Raw genomic sequence first — 26,164 nt, 5'->3', positions numbered from 1 at the left:
TTAAGTACACGAATGCTGCCTCTTTTTACTGTCTACGTTTTGAACCATTTCTGTGACACTAGTTATAGATTGCGATGCTTCACTTCAGGTTTACTGTCTCCCCTGGACCTTCTTATTGACGATGAAACACAGAACTTGCATCGGAATTAAATACAAAAGGCACAATACCGACTTAAGTACAATAAGACTTACTCTTCTTGCTGTCTATGTTTTGAACCATTCCTGTGACACTAGTTATAGATTCCGATGCTTCACTTCAGGTTTACTGTAACCCTCTGACCTTCTTATTGATGATCAAACACAGAAATTGCATCGGAATTAAATACAAAAGGCACAATGCAGACTTATGTACAATAAGACTGACTCTTCTTACTGTCTATGTCACTTCAGGTTTACTGTCTCCCTTGGACCTTCTTATTGACGATGAAACACAGAAATTGCATCGGAATTAAATACAAAAGGCACAATCCCGACTTAAGTACAAGAGGACTGATCCTTCTTACTGTCTATGTTTTGAACCATTCCAGTGACACTAGTTATAGATTCTGATGCTTCACTTCAGGTTTACTCTATCCCTTGCACCTTCTTATTGACGATGAAACACAGAAATTGCATCGGAATTAAATACAAAAGTCACAATGACGATTTAAGTACATGAAGACGGACTCTTTCTACTGACTATGCTTTTGAACTATTCCTGTGACACTAGTTATAGATTCCGATGCTTCACTTCAGGTTTACTGTATCCCTTCGACCTTCTTATTGACGATGAAACACAGAAATTGCATCGGAATTAAATACAAAAGGCACAATGCCAACTTAAGTACAAGAAGACTGACTCTTCTTACAGTCTATGCTTTGAACCATTCCTGTGACAGTAGTTACACATTCCGATTCTTCTCTCCAGGTTTACTGTATCCCTTGGACCTTCTTATTGACGATGAAACACAGAAATTGCATCGGAATTAAATACAAAAGGCACAATGCCGACTTAAGTACAAGAAGACTGACTCTTCATACTGACTATGTTTGAACCATTCCTGTGTCACTAGTTATAGATTCCGATGCTTCTCTTCAGGTTTACTGTATACCTTGGACCTTCTAATTGACGATGAAACACAGAGATTGCATCGGAATTAAATAGAAAAGGCACAATGCCGACATAAGTACAAGAATGCTGCCTCTTTTTACTCTCTATGTTTTGAACCATTTCTGTGACACTAGTTATAGATTATGATGCTTCACTTCAGGTTTACTGTCTCCCTTGGACCTTCTTATTGACGATGAAACACAGAAATTGCATCGGAATTAAATACAAAAGGCACAATACCGACATAAGTACAAGAAGACTGGCTCTTCTTACTGTCTATGTTTTGAACCATTCCTGTGACAGTAGTTATAGATTCCGATGCTTCACTGCAGGTTTACTGTATCCCTATGATCTTCTTATTGATGATGAAACACAGAAATTGCATCGGAATTAAATACAAAAGGCACAATCCCGACTTAAGTACAAGAGGACTGATCCTTCTTACTGTCTATGTTTTGAACCATTCCTGAGACACTAGTTATAGATTCCGATGCTTCACTTCAGCTTTACTGTAACCCTCTGACCTCCTTATTGATGATCAAACACAGAAATTGCATCGGAATTAAATACAAAACGCACAATGCAGACTTAAGTACAATAAGACTGACTCTTCTTACAGACTATGCTTTGAACCATTCCTGTGGCACTGGTTATAGATTGCGATGCTTCACTTCATGTTTGCTGTATCCCTCTGACCTTCTTACTGACGATGAAACACGGAATTTGCATCGGAATTAAATACAAAAGGCACAATGCCGACTTAAGTACAAGAAGACTGATTCTTCCTACTGTCTATGTTTTGAACCATTCCTGTGACACTAGTTATAGATTCTGATGCTTCACTTCAGGTTTACTCTATCCCTTGCACCTTCTTATTGACGATGAAACACAGAAATTGCATCGGAATTAAATACAAAAGGCACAATGACGATTTAAGTACATGAAGACGGACTCTTTCTACTGACTATGCTTTTGAACTATTCCTGTGACACTAGTTATAGATTCCGATGCTTCACTTCAGGTTTACTGTATCCCTTCGACCTTCTTATTGACGATGAAACACAGAAATTGCATCGGAATTAAATACAAAAGGCACAATGCCAACTTAAGTACAAGAAGACTGACTCTTCTTACAGTCTATGCTTTGAACCATTCCTGTGACAGTAGTTACACATTCCGATTCTTCTCTCCAGGTTTACTGTATCCCTTGGACCTTCTTATTGACGATGAAACACAGAAATTGCATCGGAATTAAATGCAAAAGGCACAATGCCGACTTAAGTACAAGAAGACTGACTCTTCATACTGACTATGTTTGAACCATTCCTGTGTCACTAGTTATAGATTCCGATGCTTCTCTTCAGGTTTACTGTATACCTTGGACCTTCTAATTGACATTGAAACACAGAGATTGCATCGGAATTAAATAGAAAAGGCACAATGCCGACATAAGTACAAGAATGCTGCCTCTTTTTACTGTCTATGTTTTGACCCATTTCTGTGACACTAGTTATAGATTGCGATGCTTCACTTCAGGTTTACTGTCTCCCTTGGACCTTCTTATTGACGATGAAACACAGAAATTGCATCGGAATTAAATACAAAAGGCACAATACCGACTTAAGTACAAGAAGACTGACTCTTCTTACTGTCTATGTTTTGAACCATTCCTGTAAAACTAGTTATAGATTCCGATGCTTCACTTCAGGTTTACTGTATCCCTATGATCTTCTTATTGACGATGAAACACAGAAATTGCATCGGAATTAAATACAAAAGGCACAATGCTGACTTAAGTACAAGATGACTGACTCTTCTTACAGTCTATGTTTTGAACCATTCCTGTGACACTAGTTATAGATTCCGATGCTTCACTTCAGACTTACTGTATCCCTTGGACCTTCTTATTGACGATGAAACACAGAAATTGCATCGGAATTAAACACAAAAGGCACAATGCCGACTTAATTACAAGAAGACTCACTCTTCTTACTGACTATGCTTTGAACCATTCCTGTGACACTAGTTATAGATTCCGATGCTTAACTTCAGGTTTACTGTATCCCTTGGACCTTCTTATTGACGATGAAACACAGAAGTTGCATCGGAATTAAATACAAAAGGCACCATGCCGACTTAAGGACAAGAAGACTGACTCTTTTTGCTGACTATGTTTTGAAACATTCCTGTGACACTAGTCATAGATTCCGATGCTTCACCACAGGTTTACTGTATCCCTTGGACCTTCTTATTGACGATGAAACACAGAAATTGCATCGGAATTAAATACAAAGGGCAAATTGCAAACATAAGTACACGAAGACTGACTCTTCTTACTGCCTATGTTTTGAACCATTCCTGTGACACTAGTTATAGATTCCGATGCTACACTCCAAGTTTACTGTATCCCTTGGACATTCTTATTGACGATGAAAAACAGAAATTGCATCGGAATTAAATACAAAAGGCACAATGCCGGCTTAAGGACAAGAAGACTGACTCTTCTAACTGTCTATGTTTTGACCCATTCCTGTGACACTAGTTATAGATTCCGATGCTTCACTCCAGGTTTACTGTATCCCTTGGACCTTCTTATTGACGATGAAACACAGAAATTGCCTCGGAATTAAATAGGAAAGGCACAATGCCGACTTAAGTACAAGAGGACTGACTCTTCCTACTGTCAATGTTTTGAACCATTCCTGTGACACTAGTTATAGATTCCGGTGCTTCACTCCAGGTTTACTGTTTCCCTTGGACCTTCTTATTGACGATGAAACACAGAAATTGCATCAGAATTAAATAGAAAAGGAACAATGCCGACTTAAGTACAAGAAGACTGACTCTTCTTGCTGTCTATGTTTTGAACCATTCCTGTGACACTAGTTATAGATTCCGGTGCTTCACTCCAGGTTTACTGTTTCCCTTGGACCTTCTTATTGACGATGAAACACAGAAATTGCATCGGAATTAAATACAAAAGGCACAATGCCGACTTAAGTACAAGAAGACTGACTCTTCTTACTGACTATGTTTGAACCATTCCTGTGTCACTAGTTATAGATTCCGATGCTTCACTTCAGGTTTACTGTATACCTTGGACCTTGTAATTGACGATGAAACACAGAGATTGCATCGGAATTAAATAGAAAAGGCACAATGCCGACTTAAGTACACGAATGCTGCCTCTTTTTACTGTCTACGTTTTGAACCATTTCTGTGACACTAGTTATAGATTGCGATGCTTCACTTCAGGTTTACTGTCTCCCCTGGACCTTCTTATTGACGATGAAACACAGAACTTGCATCGGAATTAAATACAAAAGGCACAATACCGACTTAAGTACAATAAGACTTACTCTTCTTGCTGTCTATGTTTTGAACCATTCCTGTGACACTAGTTATAGATTCCGATGCTTCACTTCAGGTTTACTGTAACCCTCTGACCTTCTTATTGATGATCAAACACAGAAATTGCATCGGAATTAAATACAAAAGGCACAATGCAGACTTATGTACAATAAGACTGACTCTTCTTACTGTCTATGTCACTTCAGGTTTACTGTCTCCCTTGGACCTTCTTATTGACGATGAAACACAGAAATTGCATCGGAATTAAATACAAAAGGCACAATCCCGACTTAAGTACAAGAGGACTGATCCTTCTTACTGTCTATGTTTTGAACCATTCCAGTGACACTAGTTATAGATTCTGATGCTTCACTTCAGGTTTACTCTATCCCTTGCACCTTCTTATTGACGATGAAACACAGAAATTGCATCGGAATTAAATACAAAAGTCACAATGACGATTTAAGTACATGAAGACGGACTCTTTCTACTGACTATGCTTTTGAACTATTCCTGTGACACTAGTTATAGATTCCGATGCTTCACTTCAGGTTTACTGTATCCCTTCGACCTTCTTATTGACGATGAAACACAGAAATTGCATCGGAATTAAATACAAAAGGCACAATGCCAACTTAAGTACAAGAAGACTGACTCTTCTTACAGTCTATGCTTTGAACCATTCCTGTGACAGTAGTTACACATTCCGATTCTTCTCTCCAGGTTTACTGTATCCCTTGGACCTTCTTATTGACGATGAAACACAGAAATTGCATCGGAATTAAATACAAAAGGCACAATGCCGACTTAAGTACAAGAAGACTGACTCTTCATACTGACTATGTTTGAACCATTCCTGTGTCACTAGTTATAGATTCCGATGCTTCTCTTCAGGTTTACTGTATACCTTGGACCTTCTAATTGACGATGAAACACAGAGATTGCATCGGAATTAAATAGAAAAGGCACAATGCCGACATAAGTACAAGAATGCTGCCTCTTTTTACTCTCTATGTTTTGAACCATTTCTGTGACACTAGTTATAGATTGCGATGCTTCACTTCAGGTTTACTGTCTCCCTTGGACCTTCTTATTGACGATGAAACACAGAAATTGCATCGGAATTAAATACAAAAGGCACAATACCGACTTAAGTACAAGAAGACTGACTCTTCTTACTGTCTATGTTTTGAACCATTCCTGTAAAACTAGTTATAGATTCCGATGCTTCACTTCAGGTTCACTGTATCCCTATGATCTTCTTATTGACGATGAAACACAGAAATTGCATCGGAATTAAATACAAAAGGCACAATGCTGACTTAAGTACAAGATGACTGACTCTTCTTACAGTCTATGTTTTGAACCATTCCTGTGACACTAGTTATAGATTCCGATGCTTCACTTCAGACTTACTGTATCCCTTGGACCTTCATATTGACGATGAAACACAGAAATTGCATCGGAATTAAACACAAAAGGCACAATGCCGACTTAAGTACAAGAAGACTGACGCTTCTTACTGACTATGTTTTGAACCATTCCTGTGACACTAGTTATAGATTCCGATGCTTCACTTCAGGTTTACTGTATCCCTTGGACCTTCTTATTGACGATGAAACACAGATATTGCATCGGAATGAAATAGAAAAGGCACAATGCCGACTTAAGTACAAGAAGGCTGCCTCTTTTTACTGTCTATGTTTTGAACCATTTCTGTGACACTAGTTACAGATTGCGATGCTTCACTTCAGGTTTACTGTCTCCCTTGGACCTTCTTATTGACGATGAAACACAGAAATTGCATCGGAATTAAATACAAAAGGCACAATACCGACTTAAGTACAAGAAGACTGACTCTTCCTACTGTCTATGTTTTGACCATTCCTGTGACACTAGTTATAGATTCCGATGCTTCACATCAGGTTTACTGTATCCCTATGATCTTCTTAATGACAATGAAACACAGAAATTGCATCGGAATTAAATACAAAAGGCACAATGCTGACTTAAGTACAAGAAGACTGACTCTTCTTACAGTCTATGTTTTGAACCATTCCTGTGACACTAGTTATAGATTCCGATGCTTCACTCCAGGTTTACTGTATCCCTTGGACCTTCTTATTGACGATGAAACACAGAAATTGCCTCGGAATTAAATAGGAAAGGCACAATGCCGACTTAAGTACAAGAGGACCGACTCTTCCTACTGTCAATGCTTTGAACCATTCCTGTGACACTAGTTATAGATTCCGGTGCTTCACTCCAGGTTTACTGTTTCCCTTGGACCTTCTTATTGACGATGAAACACAGAAATTGCATCAGAATTAAATAGGAAAGGAACAATGCCGACTTAAGTACAAGAAGACTGACTCTTCTTACTGTCTATGTTTTGAACCATTCCTGTAAAACTAGTTATAGATTCCGATGCTTCACTTCAGGTTTACTGTATCCCTATGATCTTCTTATTGACGATGAAACACAGAAATTGCATCGGAATTAAATACAAAAGGCACAATGCTGACTTAAGTACAAGACGACTGACTCTTCTTACAGTCTATGTTTTGAACCATTCCTGTGACACTAGTTATAGATTCCGATGCTTCACTTCAGGCTTACTGTATCCCTTGGACCTTCTTATTGACGATGAAACACAGAAATTGCATCGGAATTAAACACAAATGGCACAATGCCGACTTAAGTACAAAAAGACTGCCTCTTTTTACAGACTATGTTTGAACCATTCCTGTGACACTAGTTATAGATTCCGATGCTTCACTTCAGGTTTACTGTATCCCTTGGACCTTCCTATTGACGATGAAACACTGAAGTTGCATCGGAATTAAATACAAAAGGCACAATGCCGACTTAAGGACAAGAAGACTGACTCGTTTTACTGACTATGATTTGAACCATTCCTGTGACACTAGTTATAGATTCCGATGCTTCACTTCAGGTTTACTGTATCCCTCTGATCTTCTTATTGACGATGAAACACAGAAATTGCATCGGAATTAAATACAAAAGGCACAATGATGACTTAAGTACAAGAAGACTGACTCTTCTTACTGTCTATGTTTTGAACCATTCCTGTGAACTAGTTATAGATTCCGATGCTTCACTTCAGGTTTACTGTATCCCTATGATGTTCCTATTGACGATGAAACACAGAAATTGCATCGGAATTAAATACAAAAGGCACAATCCCGACTTAATTACAAGAAGACTGACTCTTCTTACTGTCTATGTTTTGAACCATTCCTGTGACACTAGTTATAGATTCCGATGCTTCACTTCAGGTTTACTGTAACCCTCTGACCTTCTCATTGATGATCAAACACAGAAATTGCATCGGAATTAAATACAAACGGCACAATGCAGACTTATGTACAATAAGACTGACTCTTCTTACTGTCTATGTTTTGAACCATTCCTGTGACACTAGTTATAGATTCCGATGCTTCACATCAGATTTACTGTATCCCTATGACTTTCTTATTGACAATGAAACACAGAAATTGCATCGGAATTAAATACAAAAGGCACAATGCTGACTTATGTACAAGAAGACTGACTCTTCTTACAGTCTATGTTTTGAACCATTCCTGTGACACTAGTTATAGATTCCGGTGCTTCACTCCAGGTTTACTGTTTCCCTTGGACCTTCTTATTGACGATGAAACACAGAAATTGCATCAGAATTAAATAGAAAAGGCACAATGCCGACTTAAGTACAAGAAGACTGACGCTTCTTACTGACTATGTTTTTGAACCATTCCTGTGACACTAGTTATAAATTCCGATGCTTCACTTCAGGTTTACTGTATCACTTAGACCTTCTTATTGACGATGAAACACAGATATTGCATCGGAATGAAGTAGAAAAGGCACAATGCCGACTTAAGTACAAGAAGGCTGGCTCTTTTTACTGTCTATGTTTTCAACCATTTCTGTGACACTAGTTACAGATAGCGTTGCTTCACTTCAGGTTTACTGTCTTCCTTGGACCTTCTTATTAACGATGAAACACAGAAATTGCATCGGAATTAATTACAAAAGGCACAATACCGACTTAAGTACAATAAGACTGACTCTTCTTACTGTCTATGTTTTGAACCATTCCTGTGACACTAGTTATAGATTCCGATGCTTCACATCACGTTTACTGTATCCCTGTGATCTTCTTAATGACAATGAAACACAGAAATTGCATCGGAATTAAATACAAAAGGCACAATGCTGACTTAAGTACAAGAAGACTGACTCTTCTTACAGTCTATGTTTTGAACCATTCCTGTGACACTAGATATAGATTCCGATGCTTCACTTCAGGTTTACTGTATACCTTGGACCTTCTAATTGACGATGAAACACAGAGATTGCATCGGAATTAAATAGAAAAGGCACAATGCCGACTTAAGTACACGAATGCTGCCTCTTTTTACTGTCTATGTTTTGAACCATTTCTGTGACACTAGTTATAGATTGCGATGCTTCACTTCAGGTTTACTGTCTCCCTTGGACCTTCTTATAGACGATGAAACACAGAAATTGCATCGGAATTAAATACAAAAGGCACAATACCGACTTAAGTACAAGAAGACTGACTCTTCTTACTGTCTATGTTTTGAACCTTTCCTGTGACACTAGTTATAGATTCCGATGCTTCACTTCAGGTTTACTGTATCCCTATGATCTTCTTATTGATGATGAAACACAGAAATTGCATCGGAATTAAATACAAAAGGCACAATGCCGACTTAAGTACAAGATGACTGATCCTTCTTACTGTCTATGTTTTGAACCATTCCTGAGACACTAGTTATAGATTCCGATGCTTCACTTCAGGTTTACTGTAACCCTCTGACCTTCTTATTGATGATCAAACACAGAAATTGCATCGGACTTAAATACAAAAGGCACAATGCAGACTTAAGTACAATAAGACTGTCTCTTCTTACAGACTATGTTTTGAACCATTCCTGTGACACTGGTTATAGATTGCGATGCTTCACTTCAGGTTTGCTGTATCCCTCTGACCTTCTTATTGACGATGAAACACAGAATTTGCATCGGAATTAAATACAAAAGGCACAATGCCGACTTAAGTACAGGAAGACTGACTCTTCCTAATGTCTATGTTTTGAACCATTCCTGTGACACTAGTTATAGATTCCGATGCTTCACTTCAGGTTTACTGTATCCCTTGGACCTTCTTATTGACGATGAAACACAGAAATTGCATCGGAATTAAATACAAAAGGTACAATGCCGATTTAAGTACAATAAGACGGACTCTTTCTACTGACTATGCTTTTGAACTATTCCTGTGACACTAGTCATAGATTCCGATGTTTCACTTCAGGTTTACTGTATCCCTTCGACCTTCTTATTGACGATGAAACACAGAAATTGCATCGGAATTAAATACAAAACGCACAATGCCAAGTTAAGTACAAGAAGACTGACTTTTCTTACAGTCTATGCTTTGAACCATTCCTGTGACAGTAGTTACACATTCCGATTCTTCTCTCCAGATTTACTGTATCCCTTGGACCTTCTTATTGACGATGAAACACAGAAATTGCATCGGAATTAGATACAAAAGGCACAATGCCGACTTAAGGACAAGAAGACTAAGTCCTCTTACTGACAATGATTTGAACCATTCCTGTGACACTAGCTATAGATTCCCATGCTTCACTTCAGGTTTACTGTATCCCTCAGACCTTCTTATTGATGATGAAACACAGAAATTGCATCGGAATTAAATACAAAAGGCACAATGCCGACTTCAGTACAAGAAGACTGGCTCTTCTTAATGTCTATGCTTTGAACCATTCCATTGACACTAGTTGTAGATTCCGATGCTTCACTCCAGGTTTACTGTATCCCTTGGACCTTCTTATTGACGATGAAACACAGAAATTGCATCGGAATTAAATAGAAAAGGCACAATGCCGTCTTAAGTACAAGAGTACTGACTCTTCTTCCTTCTATGTTTTGAACCATTCCGGTGACACTAGTCATAGATTCCGATGCTTCACCACAGGTTTACTGTATCCCTTGGACCTTCTTATTGACGATGAAACACAGAAATTGCATCGGATTTAAATACAAAGGGCAAATTGCCGACTTAAGTACACGAAGACTGACTCTTCTTACTGCCTATGTTTTGAACCATTCCTGAGACACTAGTTATATATTCCGATGCTACACTCCAGGTTTACTGTATCCCTTGGACCTTCTTAATGACGATGAAAAACAGAAATTGCATCGGAATTAAATACAAAATTCACAATGCCGACTTAAGGACAAGAAGACTGACTCTTCTAACTGTCTATGTTTTGAACCATTCCTGTGACACTAGTTATAGATTCCGATGCTTCACTCCAGGTTTACTGTATCCCTTGGACCTTCTTATTGACGATGAAACACAGAAATTGCATCGGAATTAAATAGAAAAGGCACAATGCCGACTTAAGTACAAGAGGACTGACTCTTCCTACTGTCAATGTTTTGAACCATTCCTGTGACACTAGTTATAGATTCCGGAGCTTCACTCCAGGTTTACTGTTTCCCTTGGACCTTCTTATTGACGATGAAACACAGAAATTGCATCAGAATTAAATAGAAAAGGAACAATGCCGATTTAAGTACAAGAAGGCTGACGCTTCTTACTGACTATGTTTTTCAACCATTCCTGTGACACTAGTTATAGATTCCGGTCCTTCACTCCAGGTTTACTGTTTCCCTTGGACCTTCTTATTGACGATGAAACACAGAAATTGCATCGGAATTAAATACAAAAGGCACAATACCGACTTAAGTACAAGAAGACTGACTCTTCTTACTGACTATGTTTGAACCATTCCTGTGTCACTAGTTATAGATTCCGATGCTTCACTTCAGGTTTACTGTATACCTTGGACCTTCTAATTGACGATGAAACACAGAGATTGCATCGGAATTAAATAGAAAAGGCACAATGCCGACTTAAGTACAAGAATGCTGCCTCTTTTTACTGTCTATGTATTGAACCATTTCTGTGACACTTGTTATAGATTGCGATGCTTCACTTCAGGTTTACTGTCTCCCTTGGACCTTCTTATTGACGATGAAACACAGAAATTGCATCGGAATTAAATACAAAAGGCACAATACCGACTTAAGTACAAGAAGACTGACTCTTCTTACTGCCTATGTTTTGAACCATTCCTGTAAAACTAGTTATAGATTCCGATGCTTCACTTCAGGTTTACTGTATCCCTATGATCTTCTTATTGACGATGAAACACAGAAATTGCATCGGAATTAAATACAAAAGGCACAATGCTGACTTAACTACAAGATGACTGACTCTTCTTACAGTCTATGCTTTGAACCATTCCTGTGACACTAGTTATAGATTCCGATGCTTCACTTCAGGCTTACTGTATCCCTTGGACCTTCTTATTGACGATGAAACACAGAAATTGCATCGGAATTAAACACAAAAGGCACAATGCCGACTTAAGTACAAAAAGACTGCCTCTTCTTACTGACTATGCTTTGAACCATTCCTGTGACACTAGTTATGGATTCCGATGCTTCACTCCAGGTTTACTGTTTCCCTTGGACCTTCTTATTGACGATGAAACACAGAAATAGCATCAGAATTAAACAGAAAAGGCACAATGCCGACTTAAGTACAAGAAGACTGGCGCATCTTACTGACTATGTTTTCGAACCATTCCTGTGACACTAGTTGTAGATTCCGATGCTTCACTTCAGGTTTACTGTATCCCTTGGACCATCTTATTGACGATGAAACACAGATATTGCATCGGAATGAAATAGAAAACGCACAATGCCGACTTAAGTACAAGAAGGCTGCCTCTTTTTACTGTCTATGTTTTGAACCATTTCTGTGACACTAGTTACAGATTGCGATGCTTTACTTCAGATTTACTGTCTCCCTTGGACCTTCTTATTGACGATGAAACACAGAAATTTCATCGGAATTAAATGCAAAAGGCACAATACCGACTTAAGTACAGGAAGACTGACTCTTCTTACTGTCTATGTTTTGAACCATTCCTGTGACACTAGTTATAGATTCCGATGCTTCACATCAGGTTTACTGTATCCCTGTGATCTTCCTTATGACAATGAAACACAGAAATTGCATCGGAATTAAATACAAAAGGCACAATGCTGACTTAAGTACAAGAAGACTGACTCTTTTTACAGTCTATGTTTTGAACCATTCCTGTGACACTAGATATAGATTCCGATGCTCACTTCAGGCATACTGTATCCCTTGGACCTTCTTATTGACGATGAAACACAGAAATTGCATCAGAATTAAATGGAAAAGGAACAATGCCGACTTAAGTACAAGAAGACTGACGCTTCTTACTGACTATTTTTTTCAACCATTCCTGTGACACTAGTTATAGATTCCGGTGCTTCACTCCAGGGTTACTGTCTCCCTTGGACCTTCTTATTGACGATGAAACACAGAAATTGCATCGGAATTAAATACAAAAGGCACAATACCGACTTAAGTACAAGAAGACTGACTCTTCTTACTGTCTATGTTTTGAACTATTCCTGTGACACTAGTTATAGATTCCGATGCTTCACATCACGTTTACTGTATCCCTGTGATCTTCTTAATGACGATGAAACACAGAAATTGCATCGGAATTAAATACAAAAGGCACAATGCTGACTTAAGTACAAGAAGACTGACTCTTCTAACAGTCTATGTTTTGAACCATTCCTGTGACACTAGATATAGATTCCGATGCTTCACTTCAGGTTTACTGTATACCTTGGACCTTCTACTTGACGATGAAACACAGAGATTGCATCGGAATTAAATACAAAAGGCACAATACCGACTTAAGTACAAGAAGACTGACTCTTCTTACTGTCTATGTTTTGAACCTTTCCTGTGACACTAGTTATAGATTCCGATGCTTCACTTCAGGTTTACTGTATCCCTATGATCTTCTTATTGATGATGAAACACAGAAATTGCATCGGAATTAAATACAAAAGGCACAATCCCGACTTAAGTACAAGATGACTGATCCTTCTTACTGTCTATGTTTTGAACCATTCCTGAGACACTAGTTATAGATTCCGATGCTTCACTTCAGGTTTACTGTAACCCTCTGACCTTCTTATTGATGATCAAACACAGAAATTGCATCGGAATTAAATACAAAAGGCACAATGCAGACTTAAGTACAATAAGACTGACTCTTCTTACAGACTATGTTTTGAACTATTCCTGTGACACTGGTTATAGATTGCGATGCTTCACTTCAGGTTTGCTGTATCCCTCTGACCTTCTTATTGACGATGAAACACAGAATTTGCATCAGAATTAAATACAAAAGGCACAATGCCGACTTAAGTACAAGAAGACTGACTCTTCCTACTGTCTATGTTTTGAACCATTCCTGTGACACTAGTTATAGATTCCGATGCTTCACTTCAGGTTTACTGTATCCCTTGGACCTTCTTATTGACGATGAAACACAGAAATTGCATCGGAATTAAATACAAAAGGTACAATGCCGATTTAAGTACATGAAGACGGACTCTTTCTACTGACTATGCTTTTGAACTATTCCTGTGACACTAGTTATAGATTCCGATGTTTCACTTCAGGTTTACTGTATCCCTTCGACCTTCTTATTGACGATGAAACACAGAAATTGCATCGGAATTAAATACAAAAGGCACAATGCCGACTTAAGTACAATAAGACTGACTCTTCTTACAGTCTATGCTTTGAACCATTCCTGTGACAGTAGTTACACATTCCGATTCTTCTCTCCAGATTTACTGTATCCCTTGGACCTTCTTATTGACGATGAAACACAGAAATTGCATCGGAATTAAATACAAAAGGCACAATGCCGACTTAAGGACAAGAAGACTAAGTCTTCTTACTGACAATGATTTGAACCATTCCTGTGACACTAGCTATAGATTCCGATGCTTCACTTCAGGTTTACTGTATCCCTCTGACCTTCTTATTGACGATGAAACACTGAAATTGCATCGGAATTAAATACAAAAGGCACAATGCCGACTTCAGTACAAGAAGACTGACTCTTCTGACTGTCTATGCTTTGAACCATTCCATTGACACTAGTTATAGATTCCGATGCTTCACTCCAGGTTTACTGTATCCCTTGGACCTTCTTATTGACGATGAAACACAGAAATTGCATCGGAATTAAATAGAAAAGGCACAGTGCCGTCTTAAGTACAAGAGTACTGACTCTTCTTCCTTCTATGTTTTGAACCATTCCGGTGACACTAGTCATAGATTCCGATGCTTCACCACAGGTTTACTGTATCCCTTGGACCTTCTTATTGACGATGAAACACAGAAATTGCATCGGAATTAAATACAAAGGGCAAATTGCCGACTTAAGTACACGAAGACTGACTCTTCTTACTGCCTATGTTTTGAAGCATTCCTGTGACACTAGTTATAGATTCCGATGCTACACTCCAAGTTTACTGTATCCCTTGGACCTTCTTATTGACGATGAAAAACAGAAATTGCATCGGAATTAAATACAAAAGGCACAATGCCGACTTAAGGACAAGATGACTGACTCTTCTAACTGTCTATGTTTTGAACCATTCCTGTGACACTAGTTATAGATTCCGACGCTTCACTCCAGGTTTACTGTATCCCTTCGACCTTCTTATTGACGATGAAACACAGAAATTGCCTCGGAATTAAATAGAAAAGGCACAATGCCGACTTAAGTACAAGAGGACTGACTCTTCCTACTGTCAATGCCTTGTACCATTCCTGTGACACTAGTTATAGATTCCGGAGCTTCACTCCAGGTTTACTGTTTCCCTTGGACCTTCTTATTGACGATGAAACACAGAAATTGCATCAGAATTAAATAGAAAAGGAACAATGCCGACTTAAGTACAAGAAGACTGACGCTTCTTACTGACTATGTTTTTCAACCATTCCTGTGACACTAGTTATAGATTCCGGTGCTTCACTCCAGGTTTACTGTTTCCCTTGGACCTTCTTATTGACGATGAAACACAGAAATTGCATGGGAATTAAATACAAAAGGCACAATGCCGACTTAAGTACAACAATACTGACTCTTCTTACTGACTATGTTTGAACCATTCCTGAGTCACTAGTTATAGATTCCGATGCTTCACTTCAGGTTTACTGTATCCCTCTGATCTTCTTATTGACGATGAAACACAGAAATTGCATTGGAATTAAATACAAAAGGCACAATGCCGACTTAAGTACAAGAAGATTGACTGTACTTACTGTCTATGTTTTGAACCATTCCTGTGACACTAGTTATAGATTGCGATGCTTCACTTCAGGTTTACTGTCTCCCTTGGACCTTCTTATTGACGATGAAACACAGAAATTGCATCGGAATTAAATACAAAAGGCACAATACCGACTTAAGTACAAGAAGACTGACTCTTCTTACTGTCTATGTTTTGAACCATTCCTGTATAACTAGTTATAGATTCCGATGCTTCACTTCAGGTTTACTGTATCCCTTGGACCTTCTTATTGACGATGAAACACAGAAATTGCATCGGAATTAAACACAAAAGGCACAATGCCGACTTAAGTACAAAAAGACTGCCTCTTCTTACTGACTATGCTTTGAACCATTCCTGTGACACTAGTTATAGATTCCGATGCTTCATTTCAGGTTTACTGTATCATTTGGACCTTCTTATTGACGATGAAACACAGAAGTTGCATCGGAATTAAATACAAAAGGCACAATGCCGACTTAAGGACAAGAAGACTGACTCTTTTAACTGAGTATGTTTTGAACCATTCCTGTGACACTAGTTATAGATTCCGATGCTTCACTTCAGGTTTACTGTATCCCTCTGATCTTCTTATTGACGATGAAACACAGAAATTGCATCGGAATTAAATACAAAAGGCACAATGCCGACTTAAGTACAAGAAGACTCACTGTACTTACTGTCTATGTTTTGAACCATTCCTGTGACACTAGTTAAAGATTCCGATGCTTCACTTCAGGCTTACTGTATACCTTGGACCTTCTTATTGACGATGAAACGCAGAAATTGCATCTTACTTAAACACAAAAGGCACAATGCCGACTTAAGTTCAAATAGACTGACTCTTTTTACTGACTATGATTTGAACCATTCCTGTGACACTAGTTATGGATTCGGATGCTTCACTTCTGGTTTACTGTATCCCTCTGATCTTCTAATTGAAGATGAAACACAGAAATTGCATCGAAATTAAATACAAAAGGCACAATGCCGACTTAAGTACAAGAATGCTGCCTCTTTTTACTGTCTATGGTTTGAACCATTTCTGTGACACTTGTTATAGATTGCGATGCTTCACTTCAGGTTTACTGTCTCCCTTGGACCTTCTTATTGACGATGAAACACAGAAATTGCATCGGAATTAAATACAAAAGGCACAATACCGACTTAAGTACAAGAAGACTGACTCTTCTTACTGCCTATGTTTTGAACCATTCCTGTAAAACTAGTTATAGATTCCGATGCTTCACTTCAGGTTTACTGTATCCCTATGATCTTCTTATTGACGATGAAACACAGAAATTGCATCGGAATTAAATACAAAAGGCACAATGCTGACTTAACTACAAGATGACTGACTCTTCTTACAGTCTATGCTTTGAACCATTCCTGTGACACTAGTTATAGATTCCGATGCTTCACTTCAGGCTTACTGTATCCCTTGGACCTTCTTATTGACGATGAAACACAGAAATTGCATCGGAATTAAACACAAAAGGCACAATGCCGACTTAAGTACAAAAAGACTGCCTCTTCTTACTGACTATGCTTTGAACCATTCCTGTGACACTAGTTATGGATTCCGATGCTTCACTCCAGGTTTACTGTTTCCCTTGGACCTTCTTATTGACGATGAAACACAGAAATAGCATCAGAATTAAACAGAAAAGGCACAATGCCGACTTAAGTACAAGAAGACTGGCGCATCTTACTGACTATGTTTTCGAACCATTCCTGTGACACTAGTTGTAGATTCCGATGCTTCACTTCAGGTTTACTGTATCCCTTGGACCATCTTATTGACGATGAAACACAGATATTGCATCGGAATGAAATAGAAAACGCACAATGCCGACTTAAGTACAAGAAGGCTGCCTCTTTTTACTGTCTATGTTTTGAACCATTTCTGTGACACTAGTTACAGATTGCGATGCTTTACTTCAGATTTACTGTCTCCCTTGGACCTTCTTATTGACGATGAAACACAGAAATTTCATCGGAATTAAATGCAAAAGGCACAATACCGACTTAAGTACAGGAAGACTGACTCTTCTTACTGTCTATGTTTTGAACCATTCCTGTGACACTAGTTATAGATTCCGATGCTTCACATCAGGTTTACTGTATCCCTGTGATCTTCCTTATGACAATGAAACACAGAAATTGCATCGGAATTAAATACAAAAGGCACAATGCTGACTTAAGTACAAGAAGACTGACTCTTTTTACAGTCTATGTTTTGAACCATTCCTGTGACACTAGATATAGATTCCGATGCTTCACTTCAGGCATACTGTATCCCTTGGACCTTCTTATTGACGATGAAACACAGAAATTGCATCAGAATTAAATGGAAAAGGAACAATGCCGACTTAAGTACAAGAAGACTGACGCTTCTTACTGACTATTTTTTTCAACCATTCCTGTGACACTAGTTATAGATTCCGGTGCTTCACTCCAGGGTTACTGTCTCCCTTGGACCTTCTTATTGACGATGAAACACAGAAATTGCATCGGAATTAAATACAAAAGGCACAATACCGACTTAAGTACAAGAAGACTGACTCTTCTTACTGTCTATGTTTTGAACTATTCCTGTGACACTAGTTATAGATTCCGATGCTTCACATCACGTTTACTGTATCCCTGTGATCTTCTTAATGACGATGAAACACAGAAATTGCATCGGAATTAAATACAAAAGGCACAATGCTGACTTAAGTACAAGAAGACTGACTCTTCTAACAGTCTATGTTTTGAACCATTCCTGTGACACTAGATATAGATTCCGATGCTTCACTTCAGGTTTACTGTATACCTTGGACCTTCTACTTGACGATGAAACACAGAGATTGCATCGGAATTAAATACAAAAGGCACAATACCGACTTAAGTACAAGAAGACTGACTCTTCTTACTGTCTATGATTTGAACCTTTCCTGTGACACTAGTTATAGATTCCGATGCTTCACTTCAGGTTTACTGTATCCCTATGATCTTCTTATTGATGATGAAACACAGAAATTGCATCGGAATTAAATACAAAAGGCACAATCCCGACTTAAGTACAAGATGACTGATCCTTCTTACTGTCTATGTTTTGAACCATTCCTGAGACACTAGTTATAGATTCCGATGCTTCACTTCAGGTTTACTGTAACCCTCTGACCTTCTTATTGATGATCAAACACAGAAATTGCATCGGAATTAAATACAAAAGGCACAATGCAGACTTAAGTACAATAAGACTGACTCTTCTTACAGACTATGTTTTGAACTATTCCTGTGACACTGGTTATAGATTGCGATGCTTCACTTCAGGTTTGCTGTATCCCTCTGACCTTCTTATTGACGATGAAACACAGAATTTGCATCAGAATTAAATACAAAAGGCACAATGCCGACTTAAGTACAAGAAGACTGACTCTTCCTACTGTCTATGTTTTGAACCATTCCTGTGACACTAGTTATAGATTCCGATGCTTCACTTCAGGTTTACTGTATCCCTTGGACCTTCTTATTGACGATGAAACACAGAAATTGCATCGGAATTAAATACAAAAGGTACAATGCCGATTTAAGTACATGAAGACGGACTCTTTCTACTGACTATGCTTTTGAACTATTCCTGTGACACTAGTTATAGATTCCGATGTTTCACTTCAGGTTTACTGTATCCCTTCGACCTTCTTATTGACGATGAAACACAGAAATTGCATCGGAATTAAATACAAAAGGCACAATGCCGACTTAAGTACAATAAGACTGACTCTTCTTACAGTCTATGCTTTGAACCATTCCTGTGACAGTAGTTACACATTCCGATTCTTCTCTCCAGATTTACTGTATCCCTTGGACCTTCTTATTGACGATGAATCACAGAAATTGCATCGGAATTAAATACAAAAGGCACAATGCCGACTTAAGGACAAGAAGACTAAGTCTTCTTACTGACAATGATTTGAACCATTCCTGTGACACTAGCTATAGATTCCGATGCTTCACTTCAGGTTTACTGTATCCCTCTGACCTTCTTATTGACGATGAAACACTGAAATTGCATCGGAATTAAATACAAAAGGCACAATGCCGACTTCAGTACAAGAAGACTGACTCTTCTGACTGTCTATGCTTTGAACCATTCCATTGACACTAGTTATAGATTCCGATGCTTCACTCCAGGTTTACTGTATCCCTTGGACCTTCTTATTGACGATGAAACACAGAAATTGCATCGGAATTAAATAGAAAAGGCACAGTGCCGTCTTAAGTACAAGAGTACTGACTCTTCTTCCTTCTATGTTTTGAACCATTCCGGTGACACTAGTCATAGATTCCGATGCTTCACCACAGGTTTACTGTATCCCTTGGACCTTCTTATTGACGATGAAACACAGAAATTGCATCGGAATTAAATACAAAGGGCAAATTGCCGACTTAAGTACACGAAGACTGACTCTTCTTACTGCCTATGTTTTGAAGCATTCCTGTGACACTAGTTATAGATTCCGATGCTACACTCCAAGTTTACTGTATCCCTTGGACCTTCTTATTGACGATGAAAAACAGAAATTGCATCGGAATTAAATACAAAAGGCACAATGCCGACTTAAGGACAAGATGACTGACTCTTCTAACTGTCTATGTTTTGAACCATTCCTGTGACACTAGTTATAGATTCCGATGCTTCACTCCAGGTTTACTGTATCCCTTCGACCTTCTTATTGACGATGAAACACAGAAATTGCCTCGGAATTAAATAGAAAAGGCACAATGCCGACTTAAGTACAAGAGGACTGACTCTTCCTACTGTCAATGCCTTGTACCATTCCTGTGACACTAGTTATAGATTCCGGAGCTTCACTCCAGGTTTACTGTTTCCCTTGGACCTTCTTATTGACGATGAAACACAGAAATTGCATCAGAATTAAATAGAAAAGGAACAATGCCGACTTAAGTACAAGAAGACTGACGCTTCTTACTGACTATGTTTTTCAACCATTCCTGTGACACTAGTTATAGATTCCGGTGCTTCACTCCAGGTTTACTGTTTCCCTTGGACCTTCTTATTGACGATGAAACACAGAAATTGCATGGGAATTAAATACAAAAGGCACAATGCCGACTTAAGTACAACAATACTGACTCTTCTTACTGACTATGTTTGAACCATTCCTGAGTCACTAGTTATAGATTCCGATGCTTCACTTCAGGTTTACTGTATCCCTCTGATCTTCTTATTGACGATGAAACACAGAAATTGCATTGGAATTAAATACAAAAGGCACAATGCCGACTTAAGTACAAGAAGACTGACTGTACTTACTGTCTATGTTTTGAACCATTCCTGTGACACTAGTTATAGATTGCGATGCTTCACTTCAGGTTTACTGTCTCCCTTGGACCTTCTTATTGACGATGAAACACAGAAATTGCATCGGAATTAAATACAAAAGGCACAATACCGACTTAAGTACAAGAAGACTGACTCTTCTTACTGTCTATGTTTTGAACCATTCCTGTATAACTAGTTATAGATTCCGATGCTTCACTTCAGGTTTACTGTATCCCTTGGACCTTCTTATTGACGATGAAACACAGAAATTGCATCGGAATTAAACACAAAAGGCACAATGCCGACTTAAGTACAAAAAGACTGCCTCTTCTTACTGACTATGCTTTGAACCATTCCTGTGACACTAGTTATAGATTCCGATGCTTCATTTCAGGTTTACTGTATCATTTGGACCTTCTTATTGACGATGAAACACAGAAGTTGCATCGGAATTAAATACAAAAGGCACAATGCCGACTTAAGGACAAGAAGACTGACTCTTTTAACTGACTATGTTTTGAACCATTCCTGTGACACTAGTTATAGATTCCGATGCTTCACTTCAGGTTTACTGTATCCCTCTGATCTTCTTATTGACGATGAAACACAGAAATTGCATCGGAATTAAATACAAAAGGCACAATGCCGACTTAAGTACAAGAAGACTCACTGTACTTACTGTCTATGTTTTGAACCATTCCTGTGACTCTAGTTAAAGATTCCGATGCTTCACTTCAGGCTTACTGTATACCTTGGACCTTCTTATTGACGATGAAACGCAGAAATTGCATCTTACTTAAACACAAAAGGCACAATGCCGACTTAAGTTCAAATAGACTGACTCTTTTTACTGACTATGATTTGAACCATTCCTGTGACACTAGTTATGGATTCGGATGCTTCACTTCTGGCTTACTGTATCCCTCTGATCTTCTAATTGAAGATGAAACACAGAAATTGCATCGAAATTAAATACAAAAGGCACAATGCCGACTTAAGTACAAGAATGCTGCCTCTTTTTACTGTCTATGGTTTGAACCATTTCTGTGACACTTGTTATAGATTGCGATGCTTCACTTCAGGTTTACTGTCTCCCTTGGACCTTCTTATTGACGATGAAACACAGAAATTGCATCGGAATTAAATACAAAAGGCACAATACCGACTTAAGTACAAGAAGACTGACTCTTCTTACTGTCTATGTTTTGAACCATTCCTGTAAAACTAGTTATAGATTCCGATGCTTCACTTCAGGTTTACTGTATCCCTATGATCTTCTTATTGACGATGAAACACAGAAATTGCATCGGAATTAAATGGAACAGGCACAATGCCGACTTAAGTACAAGAAGACTGACTCTTCTTACTGTCTATGTTCTTGAACCATTCCTGTGACACTAGTTATAGATTCCGAGTCTTCACTCCAGGTTTACTGTATCCCTTGGACCTTCTTATTGACGATGAAACACAGAACTTACATCGGAATTAAATAGAAAAGGCACAATGCCGACTTAAGTACAAGAGGACTGACTCTTCCTACTGTCAATGCTTTGAACCATTCCTGTGACACTAGTTATAGATTCCGGTGCTTCACTCCAGGTTTACTGTTTCCCTTGGACCTTCTTATTGACGATGAAACACAAAAATTGCATCAGAATTAAATAGAAAAGGCACAATGCCGACTTAAGTACAAGAAGACAGACGCTTCTTAGTGACTATGTTTTTGAACCATTCCTGTGACACTAGTTATAGATTCCGATGCTTCACTTCAGGTTTACTGTATCCCTTGGACCTTCTTATTGACGATGAAACACAGAAGTTGCATCGGAATTAAATACAAAAGGCACAATGCCGACTTAAGGACAAGAAGACTGACTCTTTTTACTGACTATGTTTTGAACCATTCCTGTGACACTAGTTATAGATTCCGATGCTTCACTTCAGGTTTACTGTATCCCTCTGATCTTCTTATAGAGGGTGAAACACAGATATCGCATCGGAATGAAATAGAAAAGGCACAATGCCGACTTAAGTACAAGAAGACTGACTCTTCTTACTGTTTATGTTTGAACCATTCCTGTGACACTAGTTATAGATTCCGATGCTTCACTTCAGGTTTACTGTATCCCTCTGACGTTCCTATAGACGATGAAACACAGAAATTGCAACCGAATTAAATACAAAAGGCACAATACCGACTTAAGTACAAGAAGACTGACTCTTCCTACTGTCTATGTTTTGAACCATTCCTGTGAAACTAGTTATAGATTCCGATGCTTCACTTCAGGTTTAATGTATCCCTCTGACCCTCTTATTTACGATGAAACACAGAAAATGCATCGGAAGTATATACAAAAGGCACAATGCCGACTTAAGTACTAGAAGACAGACTCTTCTTACTGACTATGTTTTGAACCATTCTCGTGACACTAGTTATAGATTCCGATGCTTCGCTTCAGGTTTACTGTATCCCTTAAACCTTCTTATTGACGATGAAACACAGAAATTGCATCGGAATTAAATACAAAAGGCACAATGCCGAGTAATGTACAAGATGACTGACTCTTCTTACTGACTATGTTTGAACCATTCCTGTGTCACTAGTTATAGATTCCGATGCTTCACTTCTGGTTTACTGTATTCCTTGGACCTTCTAATTGACGATGAAACACAGAGATTGCATCGGAATTAAATAGAAAAGGCACAATGCTGACTTAAGTACAAGAAGACTGACTCTTCCGACTGTCTATGTTTTGAACCATTCCTGTGACACTAGTTATAGATTCCGATGCTTCACGTCAGGCTTACTGTATCCCTTGGACCTTCTTATTGACGATGAAACACAGAAATTGCATCGGAATTAAACACAAAAGGCACAATGCCGACTTAACTACAAAAAGAATGACTCTTCTTACTGACTATGCTTTGAACCATTCCTGTGACACTAGTTATAGATTCCGATGCTTCACTTCAGGTTTACTGTATCCCTTGGACCTTCTTATTGACGATGAAACACAGAAATTGCATCGGAATTAAATACAAAAGGTACAATGCCGACTTAAGTACAAGAAGACTGACGCTTTTTACTGACTATGTTTGAACCATTCCTGTGACACTAGTTATGGATTCTGATGCTTCACTACTGGTTCACTGTATCCCTCTGACCTTCTTATTGACGATGAAACACAGAAATTGCATCGGAATTAAATAGAAAAGAAACAATGTCGACTTAAGTACAAGACGACTGACTTTTCATACTGTCTATGTTTTGAACTATTCCTGTGACACTAGTTATAGATTCCGATGCTTCACTTCAGGTTTACTGTATCCCTCTGATCTTCTTATTGACGATGAAACACAGAAATTGCATCGGAATTAAATACAAAAGGCTCAATGCCGACTTAACGACTAGATGACTGACTCTTCTTACTGTCTATGTTTTGAACCATTCCTGTGACACTAGTTATAGATTCCGATGCTTCACTTCAGGCTTACTGTATCCCTTGGACCTTCTTATTGACGATGAAACACAGAAATTGCATCGGAATTAAACACAAAAGGCACAATGCCGACTTAAGTACAAAAAGACTGCCTCTTCTTACTGACTATGCTTTGAACCATTCCTGTGACACTAGTTATAGATTCCGATGCTTCACTTCAGGTTTACTGTATCCCTTGGACCTTCTTATTGACGATGAAACACAGAAATTGCATCGGAATTAAATTCAAAAGGCACAATGCCGACATAAGGACAAGAAGACTGACTCTTTTTACTGACTATGTTTTGAACCATTCCTGTGACACTAGTTATAGATTCCGATGCTTCACTTCAGGTTTACTGTATCCCTCTGATCTTGTTATTGACGATGAAACACAGAAATTGCATCGGAATTAAATACAAAAGGCACAATGCCAACTTAATTACAAGAAGTCTGACTCTTCTTACTGTCTATGATTTGAACCATTGCTGTGACACTAGTTATAGATTCCGATGCTTCACTTCAGGCTTACTGTATCCCTTGGACCTTCTTATTGACGATCAAACACAGAAATTGCATCGGAATTAAACACAAAAGGCACAATGCCGACTTAAGTACAAATAGACTGACTCTTTTTACTGACTATGTTTTGAACCATTCCTGTGACACTAGTTATGGATTCGGATGCTTCACTTCTGGTTTACTGTATCCCTCTGATCTTCTTATAGACGATGAAACACAGAAATTGCATGGGAATTAAATAGTAAAGACACAATGCCGACTAAAGTACAAGACGACTGACTTTTCTTACTGTCTATGTTTTGAACCATTCCTGTGACACTAGTTATAGATTCCGATGCTTCACTTCAGGTTTACTGTATCCCTCTGATCTTCTTATTGACGATGAAACACAGAAATTGCATCGGAATTAAATACAAAAGGCACAATGCCGACTTAAGTACAAGAGGACCGATCCTTCTTACTGTCTATGTTTTGAACCATACCTGAGACACTAGTTATAGATTCCGATGCTTCACTTCAGGTTTATTGTAACCCTCTGACCTTCTTATTGATGATGAAACACAGAAATTGCATCGGAATTAAATACAAAAGGCACAATGCCGACTTAAGTACAAGAAGACTGACTCTTCCTACTGTCTATGTTTTGAACCATTCCTGTTACACTGGTTGTAGATTCCGTTGCTTCACTTCAGATTTACTGTAGCCCTTGGACCTTCTTATTGACGATGAAACACAGAAATTGCATCGGAATTAAATACAAAAAGCACAATGCCGACTTAAGTACACGAAGACTGACTCTTCTTACTGCCTATGTTTTGAACCACTCCTGTGACACTAGTTATAGATTCCGATGCTACACTCCAGGCTTACTGTATCCCTTGGACCTTCTTATTGGTGATGAAAAACAGAAATTGCATCGGAATTAAATACAAAAGGCACAATGCCGACTTAAGGACAAGAAGACTGACTCTTCTTACTGACTATGTTTTGAACCATTCCTGTGACACTAGTTATAGATTCCGATGCTTCACTTCAGGTTTACATTATCGCTCT

Source organism: Schistocerca serialis, chromosome 2 (genome assembly GCF_023864345.2).
Source record: "Schistocerca serialis cubense isolate TAMUIC-IGC-003099 chromosome 2, iqSchSeri2.2, whole genome shotgun sequence".
Taxonomy (NCBI): Eukaryota; Metazoa; Arthropoda; class Insecta; order Orthoptera; family Acrididae; genus Schistocerca; species Schistocerca serialis.
Note: the sequence above shows the minus strand (reverse complement) of the source record.